Genomic DNA, 16,656 nt, shown 5'->3' on the forward strand with positions numbered 1-16,656 from the left:
TAACCTACTATGTTATATGCCTCAGACAATTTTTTTGAAAAAGGTAAATACATTTTGATCTGACAGCATAATCATAAAAGTTACAGCTTGTGCAGACTGCTGACCTTGGGTGCTCAGTCAGGCCAACAGGCCTCTCAGCACTGATTATTCTTTGCCTTGTTAGGTTTTGAGCAGCAGCAGCAGCTTTTCTGGCACTAGATGGCTGACCTCTTGGGTGAGTGCACATGCAAGCAGCAGGCACTTTATAACAGAGTAATAACGTGCTAGATTTTCTGAGCCTCTTATCAGGAGCTGCATGCAAGGTTTACGCTGTCAGTTTCTTAAACTAATCCCCTTTTGCATGGGCACTTTAAAACCACCTAATCAGGCACGCACATAGCTAACTATCTTTGGACAATGCACAGCCATGTTAGGATATGTTTATACTGCAAAGAAACATCCAAAGCAGTCCCATGTTGGCTGATTTGGGCCACAGGCTCCAGGGCTGTTTAACTGAGGAGGGAGGGTCCCAGGCCTCAAGTGTCTACAGCCCTGTAGCCTGAGCCCAATGAGTCTCAGCTGGCACAGGTGAGCCTCAGGTGCTGAACAGCAGTGTACCTTTGGGAACATCATAGTCATTACTATGTGACACACTGTAGCTGTGCAGAACTTCCCAGTGATAGTGGGAATCCCAGTTAGAAGAAACACCTTTAAATATCAGCAGCATGACTCAGCAGTTGAGCAGTTCTGGCTCTGCCCAGTAGAGTTCACTGCTTTATACACAGCAGTTCATTAAAATCTCTGCATGCTTTAATAACCTTTATATCAGTTTAGTGCTCCATATTAATTTTCTGACATGGCTGATTCAAGCTATTTAAAGCTGTTACCTCGCTCTAGTAATCATTTAACAAGAGTTAACACGATGGATCCAACATTCAAAAGCCCTCAGTGTTGCCTTAACTCTGTTCCCACTAACTTCAGTTGTCTTTTACCACTGATTTCAGTGGGAGCAGAGTTAAATTAACACTGAATTCTTTTCAAAACACAACCCCATGGCTATACCAGCACATACAACTTAAGCGGCTGTACCAATATGTGTACACAAAAAAACCTGAGGAAAACTTCATCCCATATAATGGCCCCTTATATTGCTGAGCATAATGGATGTTTGTGACAGATATATATGCTTATCATTTGTCTTAGCATCTACCTTACTTCCTGGTATGTCACACCATAAATGCATGTGGTCCAGTAACTTGTGGGGGGAATTGAATTAGTACAATCCTCATTCCTTTCTTCTTAAACACTGGAGTTGCTATCAGCTCTGTAGAGTATTAAAAATCAAAAGCTGGAAATGAGGCCCAAATATGTATATATTAAAAGAATTACCCAGCATTGCTTGGGTCAGCAATGCCCCCATACAAACTGGGGAGTGGGTGATCTTCAGGCTTCCCCTCCCTAAGGGAGACTGGGGAGGGAAGCTTGGGTGGGGCTAGAGATGAGTTCAGTATGCAGGGGGCCCCAGGGACAGACAACTACCACAACCCTCTCTCACTGCAGCCGCTCGGGGCCAGGGGAGACGTGCCTCTCCAGAGGTGCTACAGCTCCAGCAGGCACAGGCAGGGGAGGGGTGCATGTTCCCCAGGTGGGACAGGCCCACGTTCATCTGTCCCCTGAGCTCCCCAGCCAGAGTGAGAAATTCAGCAAAATGTGCACTTTCCCCTGGCTTCCTAATGAAGGGCATCAGCGAGCAATGTTCCTGGACAAATTGGGGATGTAAGGGGATCTTCAGCCCTTCCCTCATCCATGCTCCTTAAATGGACTGCCTGGAGCTGTGTCTACATTTGCATGCCTTTTGAAAGAGGAGTGCAAATGAAGGAAACTGAAAATGTTATTTTGTTTCAGGAAAAAGGGTTCTTTTGAACATGGGGTTTATTTTCAAAAGAACCCTATCTACACTGCTTCTTTCTTTCACAAGCTCTTTTGAAATGAGAATATGCCAGTGAGGCACTACATATATAAATCAGTGCTTCATTTGCATTTTTGATTTCCTTCACTTGCATGCCTCTTTCGAAAGTGGAATGCAAGTATAGATGGCTCAGGTGATGGGAGGCATGGGGCTGGAGAAGTCACAGCTAGAGCGGGTGCCCTCTTTCCCCCTGTTCACCTGCCTGGTGATTGCCTCTTTTCCATATGGTTTTGTGAGAAGTAATACGATTCCAGGAACATCATATTTTCCTGGCATACCCAAACCCTTTCATTGGTTTAAGTTATGATAAGAGGCAACTTCATACCAAATTTGGTGGTCCTAACTCTTACTGTTAAAGAGAGGTTCAGACAGACTCAAACGTTCAGTAGATATGTTGCACTTTTACCAGCAGATGGCTCCCTACTTCACAAAATAAGACGCCCCCATTGCTCAGGTCCTTATCTCAATTAATTTTTGTTCTAAGCACATCCCGTTCTCCTGGCACAATCCAACCCTTACTTTCCTTTGAGATATGCTAAGAGGAAGCCATACACTGCATTTGGTGGTCCTAGCTCATAGGCTATGGTTACACTACAGCAATCTGTTGATCAAAGTCACTGTCAAAAGAGATTTCCCAACAAAATTCCTGTTGCCAGTGCAGCCACACACAAAAGCTAAGGGGAAGAGCTCTCTGCTCTGTTGACAGAGGGCGGGACTGCCTGTCTGCTTTCTTGACAAAACAGGCACCTGGAAGCACAGCAGACTGGGCTGCCCATTGTTCTGGATGTCCTGTCTGTCAAGAAAAGCCCCACACCAGAGAGTCCACATGGCTTTTTTGTTGACAGAATCTGGCTGACAGCGCTGTTATGCCTCATGGAAGAGAGGCAGAACACTGTGGGTGAACATGCTAAGGTTTATTGACAAACTTAAGAAAACGCATTTTTGTTGACAAAACTCACTAGTGCAACCATAGCCTTACTGTTTAGGAAAAGTTCTTGAACAGAGAGCTGCACAAACTCTTAAATATACAGTAGATTTTTCTAGAGCTAGTTACAATTTTTTATGTTGAAAGTTTTTCCATTAAAATATGATTTTGTTGAAACCAAAGTTTTACATTGGGGAAATATAAAAGTTGGACCCCGACCCCCCCCCCCCCCAAAGATGCCACCGCTGCAGAAGGGAACTAACAACCAGCAGGAAAGAATGCAGCTACCTATTTATAAGCCACACACAGGAATAACTGCCATGTAGAAGATAATTTACAACAGTGGTTCCCTAACTTTATGGCATCACACTCCCCCTTATGATTTTTCAGACACCCTCACGCCCTGCCCCCAACCGCTTCTTTGCTATCATCCAACCCCCCTTTTAACAAAAACTTAAATTTGTACTTTAAAATAAAAACAACCTTGATATAAAAATGTTATTTAAAATTAAAACTAAGTACAAATAGTTTTTCTTGGTCCCTTGCGGGTGCCTGGTGCAGCCCCAGTTGGCCAGCTGCCCACCTGTCAGAGCTGCCTGCCTGAGCTGACCAAGCCCCATGCTGCTGGGGCCACCTGCCTGAGCCCCTCCCCTCCCCCAAAGCCAGGCACCACCAGCCTCCCACTCTTACCCCATTCCCCTCTCCTGAACCAGGCACCCCCAGCCCCCACCATCTAACCACCTGCTCCTACTCCTTACCCAACCAACACTCACTCACCTTTGCAGGAGGCAGCTAGCTCCATGTGGGTCTTTGCTGGCTGCCTGCTTTTTATAGCTGCTATGCCGGGCTGCCCACGTAAAATGGCAGGGGCTGAAAGCTGGTGCAAAGACCAGCTCGTTCTTGGGATGAAGCAAATGATGGGGGTGAGGCTGGGTTTTCTCATGCCCCCCCCCCTCCCCCCAGAATTTCTTCATGCTCTCCAGCCTGGGAAACCATGATTTACAAAATCTTTCTGAAGGTAAGGGGACTGTTGGCCCCTTACTAAAACTCTGTGGGGGTTTTTGGTTGGTTAGCTCCCAGTATCAAAAGGGAGGGGAAGAATCTTTGAGAAAGAAGGATCCTGAGACTGAGGATAGGAAAAGGCTAGCCCCCCATGTTAGCCTGATTGCCAGGGCAGGCAGCAGTGTCTGACCTGCCACAGAGCCAGGCTCTGAGGCAGCGGCTTAGGACCTAAGCGGAACAGACTGTGACCTGTTCTGACCTGCCTGAGACAGTTGTTTGTGAGGGCTCTGAGTCATAGAGCAAAGTAATGTGTTTTCTTCTCCCATTTTTCCTCATTTCTCTTTGTTTTAAACAGATTGTTTTTCAGTAAACTATCTTCTTTTAACTACATGTAATCATCAGTGGGCCAGGGAAGCATTCAATGTGAAGAGAGGGCACCCTAGTCCCTGCCCAAGGACACCACAACAGCTATGTTTTGATCCCTCAGGAATCATAGTCCCAGCCTTGGAGTTATGACTACTCTGCCAGGCAGGAGAGTGGAAGGGGAGCCCTCAAGGCCAGGGAGGCCCCTGGGTAAGCAAAGTGGAAGTGGGGACTCAGATCCTCTCTCTGGCCCATTTCACCAGTGTATTGTAGAAACAGAAAAGTTCCCCTCAACAGCTGGACCATTTCCCCACCTACATCTAGCACCACAGCCTGAAAACTGTGGAAATTCCACTCAATAACAAGAAGAAAATAGGTCATACACTGTCAATGCAAAAGACCCATACATTTGTCAAACACATCCCTCCTTAGCTCTTGCAATGCAAGCTTGCTCCTGCCAACTCCAGATAGTGCCCAGTTCTACAGTCCTTATGAACGCTATTGCTGATGGGGAGAAAAGGGGGAAGATGGCAGGATATTCAGTTTAGTCTGTTGGTGGGGAGAGGGATGTGGGTGTTCAATACTCAAATTACTTGACTGTATTGCCAAGACATACAATAGACGACAAGTTACTTTCTTTAGCCACAGGTAATATGGAATTGTTAACCTAACTGCTAACTTGCTATCAGTAGAGCGTTCCCATGAAATCTTAATCCTTAAGTGTATAATCGAGTTTTTTATGGGTAATGGATGGATACTCCTCCTTTTATCTATAACTAGTAATGTGCAACCTTGAAACATTTTTACTGAACTTCAACAAACGTCCAAGTACACTACCCTACAGATGGAATATTTGGCTAGGTTAAATTTTATGAACCTTTAAAAATATATGTAAGATTTCACTATCACAGCTAGGTAATGAAAAGGATAGCATATCTTCTCAGAATAGACAAACAGATAAGATAGTCCTGTTGGAACACTAATTTACTTCATTGGGACACTACATATTCGGGCTATAGGCTCCTGCCACTATATGATGTTGCACAGGAGAACCCGTTTTAAACCTGCTAAGTTTGGGAGTGTTGGTGCCTGGCTCAATCAGGTGTCCCAGGGTTCTCAGCTTTTAAGACTTCTAGATATCCCCCCAGCAAACTTTCACTTTGAACTTTTGAAACTAACCCTTTTTATTTATTTTTTCAAAATGAGTTGGGGGGAATGTCCCTTCTGTGTGAAAAGTCAATGTTCCTTTTTAGTTCCAAAGTGGTACAATTTTTTTAAATTGAGAATCCCCAGGGAAGGTAAACACCATATTCTTCTTCCAGTGTTTACTCATGCCCATACAACATTGTGTGTCTGTGCTTGCCACATGCAGGAGTGCCAGAAGTTTCCCTCTCAGCATTATCCATAAGGTAGCGGCTCTGTAGACCCCCACCCCCCGAGTGGCACCCTCATGACATGGTATAAAGGAGGGCTGTGCACTCCCCCAACCCTCAGTTTCCTCTTGCTGCCAGTGACAGTGCAATGGAACGTTCGCTGCTCTAGTGTTACTTATGCTTCATTCAGAATTTGTGAAGTTGCTGTAAATAGTTGAGCGTTGGTACCTTAGCAGTTGGTACCTGTGTGAATTCCATCTGGGACTTAGCTGGGGGACAGGGCGCGCTCCAGTCCCCAGGCTTTAAACCCTGTGACGACTATATGTCCTATGCCCATTAGTGACCTGCAAAGCAGTTGTCTCAGGTGCCTAGGGGAACAGTACAGAAGAGACAGAGGAGGAGCATTTCCTGTTAGATGTGCACTTGCATAGCCCACTCTGGAGAGAGTCAAATGCTGCCCAGCTGATTAGCAAAGCACCCACAGCTGTTTTTGTCCGTATGAGTGATGAACACTCTCACATACCTTGCCCATAAAAAATTATTCTGCACATGCATCCAAAAAATTCGCACATGGGTGGAAAAGATCAGTGGGAACATTGTCGACAAGTGTGAGTCCTCTAAGCTGAGAACTGAGGAGGAGCTAGAAATGAGACTTAGAGCATCCCTGATGGAGTCAGCACTTGCTCTAGCACCAGAGAAGAGGTCCAATTTGGCACCCAGCACCATTGTCAGCGTGCGATGTCCCACCAGTGCATTCTATGAGCTTGCACCCATGTCTATCTGCAGTTCTGGCCAAGAAAACCATAAAAGCTGGTAGGGATCAGTCTCCTACTCCCTGTCAGGGGAAGGACAGGGCCAGGACCAGGGCGAGGGGTGAACTAAGACCCACGTTGGGCAGCTCTTCACCCTATTCAGGAAGTCAGGACCCCTTGTTGGTTCCTGAGGTGAGCATGACCATGCCAAAAGTGTCCCTCTGTAAATTGGCCTATGATACTTCCCAGTCTCCAGTCTTGTCCCAGGACTGCTCTTAAATCATGAGGCATGGATCCCACTGGTCCCTGAGGTCACTGAAGAGGTGCTCCTCCTGTTCTAATATCTCCTCCAAATAAGAATGAGGACACTGCCATGTGCAAACTTGCTGTTCCAGCAGATCAGGGTTGCTGAAGACCAATCTTTCTAGACACAGTTCTGGAATGGATCAATGCTCTATTTTGATAGCTCAGGGCCTCAGCACTATCTAAATCAGTTACAGCAAAGACTGCCCCATGGCCAGCCCCATGGTATCCTTGGATCTCATGGGATTCACTTGTCCTTCCCAACCTGCCCAGTTGGCATTGGGAGCTTCACATAGGCCAGTGACCTCCATGGCTCATCCATCTCTGGTGACTGAAGTCTTGGAGAAGATCTCCAAGTCCACGTGGATGAAAGGGGCCGAACCACTGAACCACCAATGGGCATCATGGACCCTCAAGGACCAATCTCCTCTTCATCAACGAACGAGGCTATCACAGTGCTCCTCGTCCTGTTCCTCAGGATGACACCAAGGTGCACAAGAAACTTCTGAAAAGGTCCACTTCCAATCACGGCCAGCAGGAGGAGCAGTTGGAAGAGCAGGCAGAATCCTCTCCTCCACAGCCCCATTCCTCTTCATGACAAGCATCCTGGCTGCTCCTCTCTGGTTTATCCCGAGGCTCAGCTGTTGATTCAGCGCCTCCACTTTGATGGCCATGGCCTGTTTGAACAGCAGCCAGATACTAATTTACATGGGTTAATTTTAGTTTGAAAAACAGAAGACTGAGTGGGGACATGATCCCCTGGAAAAGATGACCATTCCTGCAGTGATGCTTACCTCCCTTCAACAGCTGATCATAGAATCATAAAAAATTACAGTGAATGAAACTACAGGAGGTCATCTAGTCCAATTCCCCTGCACAAAGCAGGGCCAACCCCACCTGAATCATTGGAGCTAGGAGGCAGGGCTTTGTTAAACCTAGCATTAAAAACCTCTAAGGATGGAGATTCTACTACCTCCTTTGATAACCAATTCCAGTGCTTCACCATCCTCCTAGTAAAATAGTTGTTCCTAATATCCAACCTAGATCCCCACCCCCACTGCAATTCGAGACCACTGCTTCTTGTTCTGCCATCTGCCACCACTGAGAACAGCCTTATTCCATCCTCTTTGGAATCACCCGTCAGTTAGTTAAAGGCTGCTATCGAACTCCCCCTCTCTCTTCTCTTCGGCAGACAAAATAATTCCAGTTCCTTCAGCCTCTTCTCATAAGGCATGTATCCCATCCCTGTAATCATTTGCACTGCCCTCCACCGGACTTGATCCAATTTGTCCACATCCTTTTGATAGTGGCAGGGGGAGGTCAAAAATTGGATGCAATACTCCAGATGTTACCTCCCAGTGCTGAATAAAGCAGCATAATCACTTCCCTTGAGCTGCTGACAATGCTGCTACTAATGTAGCCCAATATGACATTAGCCTTCTTGGCAACAAGGGCACACTGACTCATATCCAACTCCTTGTACGCTGTAATCCCCAGGTCCTTTTCTGCAGAACTGCCACTTAGCCAGTCAATCCCCAAGCCGTAGCTCTGCATGGGATTCTTCCATACTAAATGCAAGACTCTGCACTTGTCTTTTCTGAACCTCATCAGATTTCTGTTGACCTGTTAATACTCCAATTTATGTAAGCCACTCGGGACCCTATCCCTGCATTTCAGTGTATCTACCTCTTCCCACCAGCTCAGTGTCCTCTACAAACTTGCTAGGAGTGCAATCCATACCATCATCCAGATTATTAATGAAGACATTGAACAAAACTGGGTCCTGGATCACTCTGCTTGATACCGGCTGCCAACTACACAGTGAGCTGTTGATCAACATCTGTTGAATGCACTGATCTAGCCAGCACTCTATCCCTTCATAGTCCATTCATCCAATCCATACGACTAACTTGTTTGCAAGAATCTACAGGGGACCATATCAGAAGCTTTGCTAAAGTCAATGTATACCACATCCACCACTTCCTACATACAGACAGAGCCAGTTTCTCATCATAGAATGCAATTGTGTTGGTCACATATGACTTGTCCTTGGTGAATTCGTTAACTGTTCCTTATCACCTCCCTCTCCTCCAAATGTTTTAAAGTGGATTCCTGAGGACCTGCCCCATGATTTCTTCACATACTGAGCTGAGGCTGATGGGTCTGTAGTTCCCTGGATTCTCCTTCTTCCCTTTTTTAAAGATGGGCTCTATTTGTTTTTACCCAGTTGTCCAGGACTTTCCCTGACTGCCATGAGTTTTCAAAGAAAATGAACATTTATTCTCTACACTCACATCAGCCAACTCTGTCAGTACTCTTGAATACATTAGATCCACCCCCAGTATTTGTGCATGGCCAGCCTTTCTAAATAGTTCTTAATCTGCTCTTCTACTCCCCTCCTCCCCATACTGGGAGATGGTCTTGATCCAGACTGATCCAGAGAACACCCTAGAAAGAGTTTCATTCATCAATACAGCACCTTCTCTCAAGCTGGTACCAAATGCCTTGGACCTCAGCTGGGATGTGCAACTCACAACTCTCCTGACCAAAGGGATGTGGACTCTGGATATCAACACTAAGAAGCTGATAGAGGTTCATCTGGCAAATCAGGGTCTTCCTGTCACGCAGGTTGAGCAAAGCGGTACAAGTCCTCATGGAAAACATGGTCTCAGTGTTTTACATCAGACAAGGGAGCATGAGATTGTTGGCTCTGTGCCAAGAGGCCTTCTATCTCTGGGACTTCTGCACCAGCCACATCATCATCTGGAAGAGGGTCTCCTCTTAGGAGTCAGGAACTCCCTAGCAGATCACTAAGCAGGGACTTCTACTCTCATCACGAGCGTTCCCTTCACCTGGAGGAGCCACATCATCTTCCAGAAGTGGGGAACTACCCAAGTGTACCTGTTCACGAAGCAAAACAGAAAGTGTCCATAAATTCTGATCCCAGCAGGGACTGGAGAAGGGCTCACTCTCTGGCACTTTCCCCCACTGAGAACTGAGGGCCTGATCGACATGTTTCTGATGATTCCTCTTGTCAGATCCTAGTAAAAGGTAAAGAGAAACAATTGCTGCAGCACGGCCCTGTCAGCGTTGTTAGGGCATGCTCATGAAATATCAGCAGGCTCCTGCACCCCTCCCTATTGTCCAGATCTCATGTTGCATGACTGTGGTCAGCTCTTACATCCTAACCATAAGTCTCTGCCCTTGCAGCATGGATGCTCTGTGGTTGAGCCTGGAGTAACATACCTGTTCAGAAAAGGTCTAGAAGGTCCTCCTAGGAAACAGGAAGCCATCCACAAGACTGATTTACCTGGCCAAGCAGATGAGGTTCTCCTGCTGGGCATAAGAACAGGGCATTTCCCCCTGCATTCTCCAGTGCAGTCCACCCTAGACTACTAACTGCAGTTCTGGAACCAGGATCTGGCACATTTGTCCCTCAGAGTACACATAGCGGCATCCCTGCATTCCACCTGCAAATTCAGGGACAGACTGTGCTCTCCCTTGACATGTCAGTCAGCTTCCTGAGAAGTCTTGAACAACTCCACCTACAGGTATGAGAACCTGTCCTGCTGTGGGTCCTCAACCTGGTCTTCTGTAGGCTTCCTGGCCCACCATTCCAACTGCTGGCTTCCTGATTCCTTTCCCACTTGTCTGGGAAGGTTGCATTTCCAATGACAGTGACGTTGGTGATACAGGTCTTAGAGATTAGAGCTTTGACCTCAAAATCACCTTACACAGTTTTCTGTATAGACAAGATCCACCTGCATCTCCATCTGGCCTTCTTGCCGAAGGTGGTTTCCTGCTTCCATGTGAACCGGACATATTCCTATCTTTTTTCTGCCCTAAGCCTCACAGGACAGTGGAAGAGAGGTGTCTTTCATTACCTTGACACCCCACTGGCCTTGGCCTTTTACACAGAACATACTAAGCCCTTCCAGAAGTTGACACAACTTTTTGTCACGATGGCTGAGAGAATGAAGGGCCTTCCAGTGTTGTCACTGAGGATTTCCAACTGGTCACCTCCTTGCATACAGATCTGCTAAAAGCTGGCAAAGGTTTTGCCGTTGCTGATTGTCCAGGCTCACTGAACCGGAGCGCAGGTTTTCTGGGTAGCCTTCTTGGCACACTTGCCAAGCCAAGACATCTGTAGAGCCACAACATGGTCATCATTCCACAGTCACGTCACACTGTGCCATCACCCAGCCGGCCTGAGATGACACAGGGTTTGGCAGGGCTGTTTTACAATCAATGTCACCATGAGCTGCTACCGGCCTCCATGTGTACTGCTTAAGTCACCTAATAGGGCATGGACGTGAGCAAGCACATGACAAAGAAAAGACAGTTACCTGTTCCGTAACTGGTGTTCTTCGAGATGTGTTGCTCATGTCCATGCCACAACCTGCCCTCCTGAGCCACTGTTAGAGTTTCCAGCAAGAAGGAACTGAGCGTCAGGGGACCATGCATTGCCTTTCACAATGTGCCATGGAGACACTGCTCCAGGGGTGGTCAGAGCCACTCCACTACAGATACTGCTGAGGGGAAAGCTTTCAGCACCAACGCATGTGTTAAGCGCACACCTCTAATGCTGCTTACCTCCATTCCATACATCCTGATGAACACCAGTTACAGAACAGGTTTGTTTTGAACGGTCACCCTTTCCTTGCAAAGGTTTGACTAAGGCAGTGACAAGTTCTAGATGTTGATGGACTAAAGGATTATTTCACAACTTAGTCTCACTGTGCTCACAGTGACCCAACCTCTGTGTACCTCTTAAAACTGCATGTGTTCTTCCAGCACACATCTTAGCAATTATCAAAACAAAAAAAGCAGTCTGGTAGCACTTTAAAGACTAACTACTGGACTGCTTTTTTTGTTTTGATAGTCTATAGACTAGCACGGCTATCTTTCTGTTACTGTTCAACATCTTAGCAATTGTAATTCATAAAACAAGAAGGTGGGTAGAGAAGAACTAACCCAAAGCCTTGCAGACAAACCATGGGTACCAGGGGAGTGGGCTATATGGGTAAGAATAGCCACTTTTCGTTTAGAATTAAAAGGGCAGTACAGATAAAAATTAAGAAGGATTTTCCAGAAGCACCTGACATAGGTGAAAGTCTATTTAAAAAAGAATAAAAATGCAGACAAACAAGCCAGTTTGACAGCGATGTTTAACCCCAAGAGAGTCCCAAAACCATTGAACAGTTTATCTAAGTGGCTCTAATGCTCACAGGTTCTTTGACCCATTTGCTGGAAAAGTGGCATGGCAGAGGTTGGTCTGACACTCTTAATTTTCTCTGAGTAGCTTATATTTTCTCTGGGGTGGCAAATTATAGGACTGACAAGGCAAGAAGGAAAAAAGACTCCATGTGCACCTCAGTGGGACAGCGGAATGTCAGCTCCAGTGAACACGTGCATGTCCCCCTGATCTTTGGAATGTCATTCCATTTCTATAGTACAGCTCTGTGATATGGTCTTGACTATCAGCGATGGCTATGATTAGATGGCTGTGCTAGTTAATAATTTCTTTCCACTCACCACAACTGGAGGTCAGTGCCAGGCAATACAGATCAAACTTCAAAGTTAAAATGTTGTGCAGTTGATTTCCTGTGTCTTAAAATTGATACAAATTGGAGAGTAAGATACTGGGGAGGAGGCCTCACACAAAAGCCCCAAGTTCAACCAGTTACATCTGTGCTACACAAGGTCCTGTAAAGAGCAATGCTGTGGGACAGCTTTTTTTTTTTCGCCAGCAGTATCCTTGAAAACTAGAGACATGGTTTTCACATGCAAAACACTGGTGCCCAAAAATTGCACAGGCAACTGCTTAGATGAGAAAAAAAGACATAGGCAACACTTGAGCTACGGATAACAACAAAAAAATAAAAAAGGGCAGAAGCATAATTAGAAAGGCTGGGTTGAGGCCTTCTGGGGGGAAACAAACAAACAAACAAACAAACAAAGATTTAAGAGCCATGGTAAAAAGGCTTAAGATTAATAAAGCTGGTATTTTACCTATGAGAAAATCAAGATCAGATTTTACTGTATGAAATTTCTTGAACTGCACAGGTAACGTGGGAGGGCAGAAAATGCCAACATGTTCTTACAACACATTCTATTATTGAAAGACCACTAGTCCTCAGAGCAACAGAGAATGCAGCACTCACAGTCATACATATAGTCACTAGTGTGTAGATGTGACCGAACATGTCACATACAGCTCCTACAGCAGCCATCTATTGTACTGGCGATAGATTTTTTTTGTTTGTTTTTAATTTCAGAAGGGCTACGTCTACACTAGCCGGCTACTTCAAAGTAGCCGGCACAACGTCGAAATAGCACCCATCGCGTCTACTCGCGCCAGGTGCTATTCTGACGTTGAAATCGACGTTAAGCGGCGAGATGGCGAAATTGCTATTCCCATCAGCAGATGGGAACAGCGCCCTACTTCGATGCTGAACGTCGAAGTAGGGTGCATGTAGGCGAGCCACGTCCCACTACTATGAAATAGCAGAGTCGTCCATGGCGGCAATCAGCTGAGGGGTTGAGACGCTCTGTCCAGCCCCTGCGGGGCTCTATAGTCTCTGCACTCAGAGGCTCTTAAAGCCGCGGGGACCCAGAAACCCCGTAGCAGGAAGCTGGCAGTGTGCAAGCAGCAGCCCTGCCATGTGGTGTCCCTGCACTGTCAGAGGGACATCATGGCAGCCAGCCAGCCTCACGAGCGCCCCCAGAGCTCCCCCCTCTGGGCCATCCCAGGGCTCCCAGGACTCCAGCTGGCGGGGTAGGAAGCGGGGCCCCTCCTGGACAGACCCTGAGCTCCGAGACCTGCTGGGGCTCTGGGGGGAGGAGGAGGTGCTGCATGTCATGGGTAGCAAGCGGCGGAACGCGGAGGCGTTTGCCCGGCTGGCCAAGGGCCTGGCTGCCCGGGGTCGCCCTGCCCACACTCCTGTCCATGTCAGGAGCCAGGTCAAGGAGAGTTGCGGCAGGGTTATGCCCAGGCCCGGGACTCGGCCAGCCAGTCTGGGGCTGCCCCCGCTGCTTGCCCCTATTACCGGAAGCTCAGGGTTATCCTGGGCCCACGGGGCACCTCCTCCCCCACCAGCCACCCTTGACACCATGGCCGACGAGCCCCAGCCGGCCTTGGAGACAGGGTCAGGACCAGAGGCCAGCTCGCCGCACCTCCCCCCACGCCTACAGCCAGGACCCTCCACCCCAGCCACGGAGTGGTCCAGTGAGGAGGAGGAGCTGGTGCTGGACATGCCATCCCACAGCTCCAGCCGGGTGCCTGCCTCATGGGCATCTCCAGAGCCTGGCAGTGCACCATCAGGTACGTACCCCACAGGGCACAGACCCCCAAGCATGGGGCAGGGGCACCACTTGACCAGGGGCACCCCACATCCCCACAACACCCCAGCCTGACATGGCCTGGGCAGTCCACAGCACAGGGATGGTGCCACAGCCACCAGTGCCCAGCAGCACCTCTACCCATGGACAGTGCCGTGCCCCACCCCCGGTGGGAGGGGAGGACCACTGGAGGGGGCCACCCACAGGATCACTGCATGCACTAATGGGGGATGATGGGGCGGGGACACAGGCCCTTGGGGGGATGAGGGGGGGTGGACCACGGGTCAAGGCTGGGTACTCATGGCCTCCCTTCCCCCTTTCCCCCTATTTCTGCAGGCGCACCATCTGTCATCCCCGACAGCCCTCCCAGACCACCGGAGCACCAGCTGTCAGGGACACCGCCTGTCCCAGTCCGGGTCCACTCCCGTGGATGACACCGCCACACCACCACCACCTATGACCCGGAGACGGCTGCCGCCCTCCGGCGCCAGGCAAACCTCATGCAGCAGAGGCTCCAATTCGAGAAGCGGGAGGCTGCCTGCTGCCAGGAGGCCTGGCGTGAGTTCATGGCCACCTTTAACCGGGTGGCCCATCTGCCTCCCCCGCCCCGATGTCCTCCATCTTGCCCTCCCTGCCGCCCCGCCCACTGTCGTCCCGCCTGCTGCCCCACCCACCAGCTCCTCAGAGCAGGAGCCACCCGGGGCCAAGGACCCACCTCGGCCATACCTCCCCATGCTCCCGGCTGGCAGCCAGCCTCGCCGGGGACCCCGGCTGAGAGGGGGACTGGCCAGCCAGACGCGGTAGGGGTTGTGCCCTTCCACCCCCGCCCCAGAATGATGTGCCGATGGGTGGCCTGCCCACATCTCCCCCCATAAATAGTTGTCCCCACCCTTGTATATAGTTATTTATAGTTGACCCCCCCCGGTTATAGTTTGTAGAGACGTCCCCACTTGTACATAGTTATTATTTTCATTAATCTGTTTTTTGCTAATATTATTATTTATTTGCCAAAGAGGTGACATTTTTTTCTTGTAAATAATGACAATTTTATTTTTCCCAAAACCTGTGTCCCCTGCGCTTTTGGTGAGGGTGAGGTGTGGGTGCTGGGGCGGGGGTTGCTCACTGGGCTCCCTGGTGAAAGTACTCCCTTAGGGCCTCCCGGACCCGGACCCCGTCCTGGTGGGCCTGGCAGCTCAGGGCGGCGGCTGGCTGGGGGTAGGCTGTTGCGGCCTCCTGTGCCCAGCCCTGCACGAAGGCCTCCCCCTTGCTTTCCACCAGGTTGTGGAGTGTGCAGCAGGCCCCCACGACCTGGGGGATGTTTGGGAGGCCCAGATCTAGGCGTACCAGGAGGCAACGCCAACGGCCTTTCAGGCGCCCGAAGGCTCGCTCGACCACTTGTCGGGCATGGTTGAGGTGGGTGTGTAGCGCTCCTGGCTGTCAGAGAGGTGGCCTGTATAGGGCTGCATAAGCCAGGGCTGGAGGGGTATGCCGCATCTGCCACAAGGCAGAGGGGTACGGTGGTGGGATCTCCCTCTGGGGGATGTAGGTCCCCGCTTGCAGTTGGCGGCATAGTCCCGAATTCCGGAAAACGCGGGCGTCGTGGGTAGAACTGGGCCAGCCCACGTAGATGTCCTGGAAGCGGCCATGGCTGTCGACCATGGCCTGCAGGACCACAGAGTGGTAGCCCTTCCTGTTGACATAGTGGCCACCACTGTGATCTGGGGCACGGATGGGGATGTGGGTCCCATCAAGGGTTCCGAAGCAGCTGGAGAATCCCATGGCGGCGAATCCCTCGACGGCCGCAGCCAGGTCCCCAGCTCGGACGACCCTCTTCAGCAGCAGGGCATTGAGTGCATGCACCACCTGTGGGAAGGGAACACAGGTGCCTGTGAGGGTTTGCAGAATGTGACCCCCTCACCCAGACCCCCCCTCCTGAGGCCCCCCTCACCAAGGCCCTCCTCACCCAGGCCCTGCTCCCCAGCAGGGAGTTCAGCCCCAGGCCTCCTTACCTCCATGAAGACAGCCCCGACTGTGGCCTTTCCCACTCCAAACTGCTGTCCCACGGAGGTCGGCCGGCTCATGCGGAAGTTCCGCAGCCACTGGTCATCATTCCATTCCCCATAACCAGGTGCTCCCACCACGCAGTGCTGGAGGGGTGGCTCCAGAGTCGGCGGGGCACCTGGCGGGGGAGGGCGAGGAGGGCCCAATGGTCAGGGGCGTCTCCTGGTGCTCCTGGGGAGGGCTCCCATTCCAGAAGCTGCTGGGCAGCTGCCCAGGCAGCATCTAGAAAGGTGCCTGCTCCACGGGAGACAGCTTGTAGGGCTTCCAGCTGCTGCTGGAGGTCCACGTCTGCGGGCTCGAGGGCTGCAAGGCTTGTCTCACCAACGCAGGGCTGCTCATGCAGTGCAGGCCGAGTGTGTCTGGGAGGGGCCCTTTAAGGGAGCGGCTTGCAGCTGCCCCGGAAGGGCTAGTGTGCTCTTTGACCCGGTTCGTGGGCTTTCCTGGCCCCTTATTTCAAAATAGGGGGCTTGTGTGTGTGGACGCTCCGTGTTTCCCTCCGGGGCGGCTCTTTTTGATGTTCCCCAGCGCTACCTCGACGTTGAACGTCGATGTTTGCCAGCCATGGAGGACACGTAGACGATAATCGTC

The 16,656-nt window shown here is 49.8% G+C and overlaps 1 long non-coding RNA gene across 2 annotated transcripts in view; it reads right to left on the reverse strand.

Annotated features, from left to right (window-relative positions):
* LOC142012696 (uncharacterized) overlaps positions 1 to 16,656 on the reverse strand; it is a 61,368-nt gene that overhangs the window by 22,086 nt on the left and 22,626 nt on the right. The gene's annotated exons all lie outside the window — the stretch shown is intronic.

This window comes from Carettochelys insculpta, chromosome 4, assembly GCF_033958435.1.
Source record: "Carettochelys insculpta isolate YL-2023 chromosome 4, ASM3395843v1, whole genome shotgun sequence".
NCBI classification, from domain to species: Eukaryota; Metazoa; Chordata; order Testudines; family Carettochelyidae; genus Carettochelys; species Carettochelys insculpta.